Here is a 9,430-nt window from a genome sequence, read left to right on the forward strand (position 1 = left end):
TGGATGCTCTAGGATTTGCAATAAAACTCTATGTGCACCCAAGATTATTAAAAAGTTAGAGTACCTTTCCCATGGCTTTTTTTGTAGAAAAAGCCCAGCAGGAACTCATTTGACATCACCATTGTTTCACACAGGGCTTTGGCCTTCTGCCATGAAAGCTCAGGGGGACACTGGTGCTCTCTGTCTCTCAGCCTAACCTACCTAGGGTTGTCAAGTCCAATTTGAGAAATATCTGGGGACTTTGGGGGTGGAACCAGGAGACATTGGGGGTGGAGCCAGGAGCAAGGGTGTGACGAGCATAATTGACTCCACGGAAGTTCTAACCATGTTTAAAATCTTGTTAAATGCCTTCCTTCCATAGGAAAGAATGAAGGATAGGGGCACCTTCTTTGGGGGCTCATAGAATTGGACCCCCTGGTCCAATCGTTTTGAAACTTGGGGGATATTTTGGGGAGAAGCACTGGATGGTATACTGAAAATTTGATGCCTCTGCCTCAAAAAACAGCCCGACCTTCCAGAGCCCCAGATACCCGCAAATCAATTTTCCATTATTTCCTATGGGAATAAGCCTCCATACAGAATAATAGAATTCTCAGCAGACATTTCCCTCCCCTCCCCCCGCTTTCTGATGACCCTGAAGCGGGGGGAGGGTCTCCAAACCGGGGGATCCCCTGCCCCCACCTGGGGATTGGGAACCCTAAACCTATCTGTTGTGAAGATGAAATGGAGGTGGGGTGTGGTAAGACACTAGGAGAAAAAGCAGGGTTTAAACAAACTCTGAACTTCCTGTGGAAGCATTCTGGAATGGAATCTCAGTACAGACCACTTGCTGGAAGCAAGGCCAATGTTGCTCCCTGTGCTACCTGTACAGCAATGTTGACAAATGTAGTTCTTTTATCCATTGCACATGGTCATAATTATACAGGAAATATGGGGAAGGAGATGGGGTAAGTGAAATAGATCAGCCTTTTCTCCTTTTCTTGCACCTTTTTAAAAGGCCAGGACCACAACATACTCATTAAAGTTACATAGGAAACACAGCTGCCCCAACTCCTTTGCTTTACAATGGCCACCAGGAGTGGCTGGGAATAGCAATAGTTGCTCTCATAAAGATTAATTAGCCTATATATTTCATGAGGTTGCCAATTAGTAGGCTTGGACCTGCCTGCTAGGTTTTTCCGACACCAAGCCTTGGTGTCGGCCAGGCAATATTAAAACCAGATAGAATCTCTTGCTGGCCAACAGCTAGGTAACCTACCCACCTAGGAGAGCAGCGCTGTCCAGGTTTTCTGCTTCCCAACACCTCGGAGCCCAAATTAACCATGATGATGTCTTCCTATCTGCCATGGAGATGCCACCACCATTTAAATGTGACTTGATAATGCTGTGGTTCTGATCGGTAACAACAGAAAAATGGGCCCTTGGGGATAAATAGTAATTACCAAACAAGAAAAAAAATCCCCAGTACTAAATTAGAAAATAACAATATATCACTTTAGCTGGTGATTTTGTATAGCATATTTATTTATTTATTTATTTATTTACATTATGTTTATATCCTGCCCATTCTGTACAGATTCAAGGCAGCTAACAGCATAAAATAGACAGTAAATATAAACAATATTAAAACAATAAAACAATCAGATAAATGACAATGGTGCTACTTCAGGCAGATCACATACTATTTTCTTTCTCACGTGCACAGATCCTAGGCAATTAATAATAAAAGCACTATGGATCCAGATGTGGTGGCAGCCCTCTCCCATTAGATGTTATATGCCATCCGAAACAGTTCAGTCTTGCAGACCCTATGGAACTGCGAAAAATCTCTCAGGGCCCTGATGGCTTCTGGAAGGGTGTTCCAAAGTATTGGGGCCGCAATCGAGAAGGCTCTTGCTCTGGTGGAGTTGAGCCTAGCCTTCTTTAGCCCAGGGACAGCCAGAAGATTTTGAGAGCTTGATCGCAGTGCTCTCTGAGGAACCATGTAGGCTTCCAACCCTCCCGCCCTGCCGGGGGACCCCAGAGGACCATATGCGTTTCTACCTTCGGAGGCTTCAGTCGCTGATTGAAAGGCTTCCTCTTGGGATGGGGTGTCTGTGTTACTTTGAAGAAGTTGGCAGCAACTCGTGAGTAGAGAGGCCAATCCCCCTTCAGTGTTGCCAGAAATGGGGGGGGACGTCTGCTGAGTACTTCATTATTCTCTATGTGGAGATCGATTCTCATAGGGTATAATGGGGAATTGATCTGGAGGTTTCGGGGGCTCTGGAGGCGCTGTTTTTTGAGGTAGAGGCACCAAATATAGTATCTAGTGACTCTCCCCAAAGTATCCCCCAAGTTTCAAAACGATTGGACCATGGGGTCCAATTCTATAAGCCCCAAAAGAAGGTGCCCCTATCCTTCATTATTTCCTATGGAAGGAAGACATTTAAAAAGGTGTGCAGTCCCTTTAAATGTGATGGCCAGAACTCCCTTGGAGTTCAATTATGCTTGTCACACCCTTGTTCCTGGCTCTGCCCCAATGTCTCCTGGCTCCACCCCCAAAGTCCCCAGATAGTTCTTGAATTGGACTTGGCAACCCTAGGAACATGTGGGGCAAGGCGGTCCCTCAGATAGGTAGGCCCTAGCCCATATAGGGCTTTGAAGGTTAATACCAGGACCTTGAAATGGATTCGGTACGCAACAGGCAGCCAGTGTAGCACTCTTAGCACAGGCTGAATGTGCTCCTGCCGGGGAAACCCCATTAGTAGCCTGGCTGCAGCATTCTGCACCAGCTGCAGCTTCCGAATCTGAGTCAAGGGTAGCCCCATGTAGAGAGCGTTACAGTAATTGATTCTTGAGGTGACTGAATTTGGCATTGACCATGTATCGTTATTCCCACTTGGTTATACTTCTTTAGAAACTTAGAAGTTTGTGAAACTGTTTAAGTGAAAGTGATATATTGTTATTTTCTAGTTTACCGCTGGGGATTTTTTCTTGTGGTTTGGTGGTTCTGATTGGGGCTGCAGAATGGCAGGAGGAAGCACCCCCCCCCCTTCTCCCTACCATGCATGTTCAAGTGCCAAAAAAGGGAGCAGCCCCCCCCCCCCACCAACTAGGGCTGTATACCTTCAGATGGAGCCTGGAGATCTCCTGGAATTACAAATAACCTCTAGGCTGCAGAGATCTCTTCTGCTAGGAAAAAAATGGATACTTTGGAGGGTGGATTCTGTTGTGGTCTCTCTCCTCCCCGAATCCCACCCTCCCTAGGATCCATCCCCTGAATCTCCAGGAATTTCCCAACCTGGAGTTGACGACGCATCCCTCACCCAATCCTAGATTTTAACACTTGAGAAGGTGTTTGTGGGGGAACAGGAGTGTCTCGCCAGGGCTTTTTTTTTTTGGTAGCAGGAACTTGTGCATATTAGACCACATACCCTTGATGTAGCCAATCTTCCTGGAGCTTATAGTAGGCCCTGTACGAAGAGCTTTGTAAGCTCTTGAAGGATTGGCTACATCAAGGTCATGTAGCCTAGTATGCAAAGGAGTTCCTGCTACAAAAAAAGTCCTGGCTTCAGCCCACCACAGTGCAGCCCTCACATCTTTTTAAAATCACTTTAAAATGGTGGCAGCATCCCCATGGCAGACATGAGGATACCCAGGGCTTTTTCTGTAGAAGCCCAGCATGAACTCATTTGCATATTAGGCCACACCCCCGACACCAAGCCAGCCTTCCTGTGCATTCCTGCTAAAAAAAAAAAAAAGCCCTGAGTTATATAACTCCAAAAAAGTTGGTAAAGATGAACAATAAGATGCCAGATAGATGTTGGAAGTGTAAAAAACATGAAGGTTCTTTTTACCATATGTGGTGGACTTCTGAAAGAGCAAAAGAGTATTGGCAGATGATTCAAAAAGAAATATCTAGGATTTTGGGATACGAAATTAAGAAAGTTGCAGAGACTTTTCTGTTGGGATTATATATGGAAAAATTTCCAAAAGAAGATAGAACTATAATTTGGTACTTGCTCTCAGCTGCTAGGACATTATATGTGCATTTGTGGAAGCAAGAAAGAATACCAGAGAAATTGGATTGGATTATAAAAGTTATAACATGGAGTGAAATGGACAAATTGACAAGAATTTTAAGAGACTATGATCTAGAAACTTTTAAGTTGGAGTGGAAGAAGTTTAGAAGTTATATAGAAAAAGAGTGGAAAATAAAAGGACATTGGACAATTTTTAATAATGATTAAGTCTTAAAAGAAAGAAAAATAGAAATTTTTGTTTTGTTAGTTTAAGATACCTTTAAATATTAGAATTTTAAGTATATAACACTGGCGGGGGTCAAGTAACGGGGGGAGGAGGGGTTAGAAAAGTAATATATGGGATAGTTAAAAAGAAATAATAATGCAAGAATTGATTGTTACCATATGTTACTGAATAAAATTGTTTTAAAACAAACAAACAAACAAACAAAAAAGCCCTGAGGATAACGGCACATCTAGTTTGACAGTTAGACTTGCTAGTCTCCGTGAGAAAGGTGGAGTATCAATGATACAAATAAATAATAAAGATGGAACTCTCAGGGCCTGCAGATTTTATTTGAAAAAAATTAACACTGAGCACCTCAGGCCAATCCACTGTGGACAGCGCAGGCATAGAAGGTCAATAATTTCATCACCCTCCCGTCATTCCTCGTAAGACAACAGATGCACTCTAGCACCTGATGACCTTTCAGACAAAATTAGTCAGTGTCTTTAAGTAGTCATTAGGTTTAATCCACTAATAATTGTACAGAAAAACTATAAGGTGGCTGAGCTAAAAACCAGAAAGGCAATATAATAGCAATAGAAAGGCAAAGCTTTATGAGGGGAATTGGTTAATCATCCTGACTGCATGATAGTACTGTGAGAGAAACACAGGCTACCAGTTTGTTTTAGAGTATTCCTCTTATACAGCCAGTGTGTTGTACTGGTTAAAGCGCTGAACTAGGACAGGGTGGCCAAACTTGCTTAACGTAAGAGCCACACAAAATAAACATCAGATGTTTGAGAGCTGCGAGTCATGAATATAGCCGAACTTGCTCTGACCCACCAGCTCTTGAGATGCCAACCACGTCCCCATCCAATCCATTGTGCAATTATATAGTATTACATATACAGAGAGAGAGCATCAAACAGGAAGAGAACTAGCCTTGAGCTGCTGGCACAACATTGTATTTATTTCAGTTTTTAACTGATCTTTGATGCTGATAAACTGAACTACTAGATAATTAGAAATATTTGTTTCCTCAATTTTTGCTTGAAAATAATATATTTTGGCAAGCATTCTCTAGCTCCCTCAATTGGAAACAAAGGAGAAAGACAAAGGGAGGGAGGGAAGGAGGAAGAAAGGAAGAAAATGGATGGGTGGGTGGAGGGAGGGAAGGAGGGAGGGAGAGAGAGGTGGAAAGAAAGCGACTTCAAATGTGTTCTCCAAGCCCCCGATGCTGGCTTGGAAAAGTGATTTAAAGAGACAAATGCCTTCTCCAAGCCAGCCGACAGGGCAGTGGGGGCTTCGAAAGCTGTACAATTTGGCCACCCCTGAACTAGGATGTAATAGGCCTGAGTTCCAGATCATCTCAGATTTGAAGCATACTGTCACCTGGGACCAGTTTTTTCCTTTCAGCATAACCTCCCTCACTTGGCAATGTACAGATCAGGAGAAGCATGTTTACCATGGGAGTCACCTGAGTTCTTGGCAGAAATCCAGAAGAAATGATTGGTGAGACGGAGTCCAGATAAGAAACATTTTTCTGCTTGAGTGTTTACTGATGACGAGCAGTTCCACCTTAGAAAAAGAAAACAATTTCCAAACGGAAAGGGGCAACAAATCTATCAGGCTGGAATTGAGTTTGTAAATATATGGAGCCTTATCTGTTGGATTTTCTCATTTGGAAAGCTCTTAATACAGAGACTTTGGGGAGTGAAATTGTACCAGATATTCAGTGTTGTGGAGAGAATGAGATACAGATTTACTGCTGTTCAAGCATCAAGCTCAAACTGAGCTAAACAGAGACCTTGGGGACTTCAGTCACAGCATGTATTCAGCATGGTGGTGAGAATGAAATGAAATCCTGTTGCTGTTTGATATGCTTTCAAGCAACAAGTTAAAATTGATGGTTATTCTCCAAGCTGAATCTGACAGCACAAAAATACAGGATATGCCTTCTAGCATTATAGTGATACTGAAACTATAAGACATTTTGATATTATATGTACTTTGAGAGGTAATTTTTGTACTGTGGATAAATAAATGTGGTCTTCATATCAGGTTAGGGCACTGATGTATCTTGCTCAGCAGTTTTGAGTTCTGGGTGTTCCTCAATAATGTCAGTTTTTATAATAACTATAACTTCTGTGTGGAAGAAATATGAGCTAGATAGATGTCTTCTGCATATGTTTTCTGCCGTGAGTTCAATGTTTTTGGGAAGGGCCCCCCATTTCCCTGTTTTCTCACAGTATCTTGAGGATTTTCCTAGCATTTCCCCCCCCCTTGAGGATTTTCCTAGCATTTCCCTGATCTTTCTCAAAACAGCTTTCCTCCAAAATTTTGGGGGAAATTGTCATGCGACCTGGATGGCTGCTGTGGGGGGGGGGGGAAATCTGTCTTTTCTGGCCCACATGGCAGCCATTTTCCTTGACCCTTGTTATGTCTTGAAACGTAAGCTAATGTACCGCGTGGCGATCGCTACAGAGGCGACCGGGGGAAACCCACGGGTCCCTGGATGTAGCTCGCTAGACGCTCCGCCCATCAAGATCTGTGGCGGGAAGTTTAACTGGCCAGGATTGGACTGGTCAGACTGGGGGGCAGTTCCGGGGAATGTATATAAGCGGGACCCGGCCCACGTGTTCCCTCTCTTGTAATGTACCACCGAATAAAGCATGTTGCCTTCAACCCGTCTCGTCACTCAGTACATTACAACCCTGTAGCATCTATGGGGCCTGGAGATCTCCCAGTATTACAGCTTATCTCCAGATGTCAGAGATTAGCTCCCCTGAAGATAATGGCTGCTTTGGAGAATGGCATCTATGGCATTATATCCCACAAGTCCCTGCCCTCCCCAGGCTCCGCCCCCAGATCTCCAGGAATTTCCCCACCTGATGCTGTCATAGGGTTAGGAGGCCTTAGGATGCTCAAGCTTGAGTATAAACTCTGGAAAAATTAACTATAAGAATAATGATGAATAACTGTGGCTTCCACCAGATACAATGGACCGCCATAATAGTAGTCCATGATCTGAGGAAAACAGTACAAAACAAAGCTAAATAAATCCAGAGTCTTTGTCTATGCATCAAAATTCAAAGTAATTTTTCCCACTGGGATATTTTGTACTTTGAATGACTACACATTTAAGTTGTGGTTCTTTAACTAATGTTGTCATAGGGTTGCCGGTTCTGGGTTGGGAAATACCTGGAGATTTGGGGAATAGAGCCAGAGGAGGGAGGGGTTTTTGGAGGGGAGGGATTTCAATTGGATATAATGCCAAAGAGTTCACCTTCAAAAGTAGCTATTTTCTTCAGGTGAACAGATCTCATAATCAGTCATAATCCCAGGAGATGTCAGGCCATCACCTGGAGATTGGCAACTGTAAGCTGGCAAATCTGTTGGGCCTAGAATGTCTTGGTATTACAACTGATCTCCGGATTACTTAAGCGACCACTGTTGAACCTGGGTTTCCCCTGGGAGTGTCATCGTCATGCTTACAATGCCCTCCCCCTGTGTTCCTGCCCCCAAACCTCCTGCTGGTTGGTTGTAGGGTTGCTGGGTTCCCTCTTGCCACTGGTGCGGGATGGGGTGGTAGGATTGCCAGCTCCAGGTTGGGAAGCTCCGAGAGATTTGGGGATGGAGCCTGGGAAAGACAGGGATGTCAGTGGCTGGAAGGTACACTGCCATAGAGTCCACCTTCTAATGGATCCGTTTTCTTCAGGGGAACTGGAGATGAGCTATAATTCCAGGGGATCCCCAGGTGCCATCTGGAGGCTGGCCGCCCTAGCTGGTTGGCAGGCTCAGCCTGGAGTGGCAACCTGACTCTACATGCTATAGATCAGGCTGTATAAGGTCACCGTCATGGCTGAGCTGACATTTGAATCCTGGTTTCCTTGGTTCCAATCCAAGTTCTAGGCATGTTTGCTTTATGACTTCCTCCTGCTGTCTGCCCAGTGTTGGAACTCTTGTTGCGTATTTAATGAAGTACCTTGTTTGTGAATCATTTGCTGCTTCTTTTAAGACTAAGTTATCTAATGGTAGTTATGTTTGTATGCATCTTCTACTTTCTATAAATATTTTTAAATGAAATCTGTACCATGAGGAGAAGTAAATACTGGAAAGCATCTACATTCCCTTGGGTGAAGAACAGGCTTGCTGTTGCTACCACAGAATGTTAGAAGTCAGGAACAATGCCTGAGGCGAGGATGCTATTGTTGTTGTCCTCACTGGTTATTATAAGTTCACCAAGTGGTTGCTCCGGGACTTGGGTTGCCAACTCCCAGGCAGGGGCTGAAGATCTCCCAGAGTTCAAAATCATCTACAGACATCAGACATCAGTTCCCCTGGAGAAAATGGCAGCTCTGGAAAGTGCATTCTATGGCAGGGATCCCCAAGGCAGTGCCCGTAGGTACCATGGCATCCACTGACACCTTTTCTGGTGCCTGCAATGTAATTTTAGAAAGTGGTGGGGCCATTGCCCACCAGGGGCTCTAGATTGACTACTGGAGCTCTGATTGGCTGTGCAGATTTTTAAAAATGCTGCTTTGGTAGCAGCTGCCACCACAGCACAAAGATCTTCATTGCGTGACTGAAGGTAAGCTTCAGCAGCCATTTTGTAGCTGGTCCCACCTCCTACAACAGCTATTTTATGACAGCCATTTTTTTGTTGCACCCATCACCATTTCAGAATTCCAAAGGTGCCCACAGGTTTGAAAAGATTGGGGACCCCCACTCTATGGCATTATACTCTGCTGATGCCCCCTCCCCCTACAAACTCCATGTTTTCCAACTCCACCTCCAAATCTCCAGGAATTTCCCAACCCAGAGAAGCAACTCATAGGGTTCCCAGTCCCAGGTCCTGGCAGGGGTTCCCCCAGTTTTTGGGGCTTCTCCCCCCAGCCAGCCAGTTGGCCAGTGGGGGGAAGCCCTGCCCCCAAACAGCAACACCACTGTGCAATGTTCCCAATGTGATGACATCACCTGGATATGATATCATCATGTAGGGGACATTGCACAGCGACACTCTGGTTTGAGGGCAAAACTCTATGGTTTGGAGCTGGTTTTACCATAGAATTTTGCCCAAAACCCATAGCATTGCCATATGATGTCCCCAACATGATAATGTCACTTCTGGGTGATGTCATCATCACATTGGGGACATCCCAGAATGCCCCCCCAAATCCCCCCTCTGGAGCAATGAGGGTAC

This window comes from Heteronotia binoei, chromosome 15 (assembly GCF_032191835.1).
Source record: "Heteronotia binoei isolate CCM8104 ecotype False Entrance Well chromosome 15, APGP_CSIRO_Hbin_v1, whole genome shotgun sequence".
Lineage (NCBI taxonomy): Eukaryota > Metazoa > Chordata > Lepidosauria > Squamata > Gekkonidae > Heteronotia > Heteronotia binoei.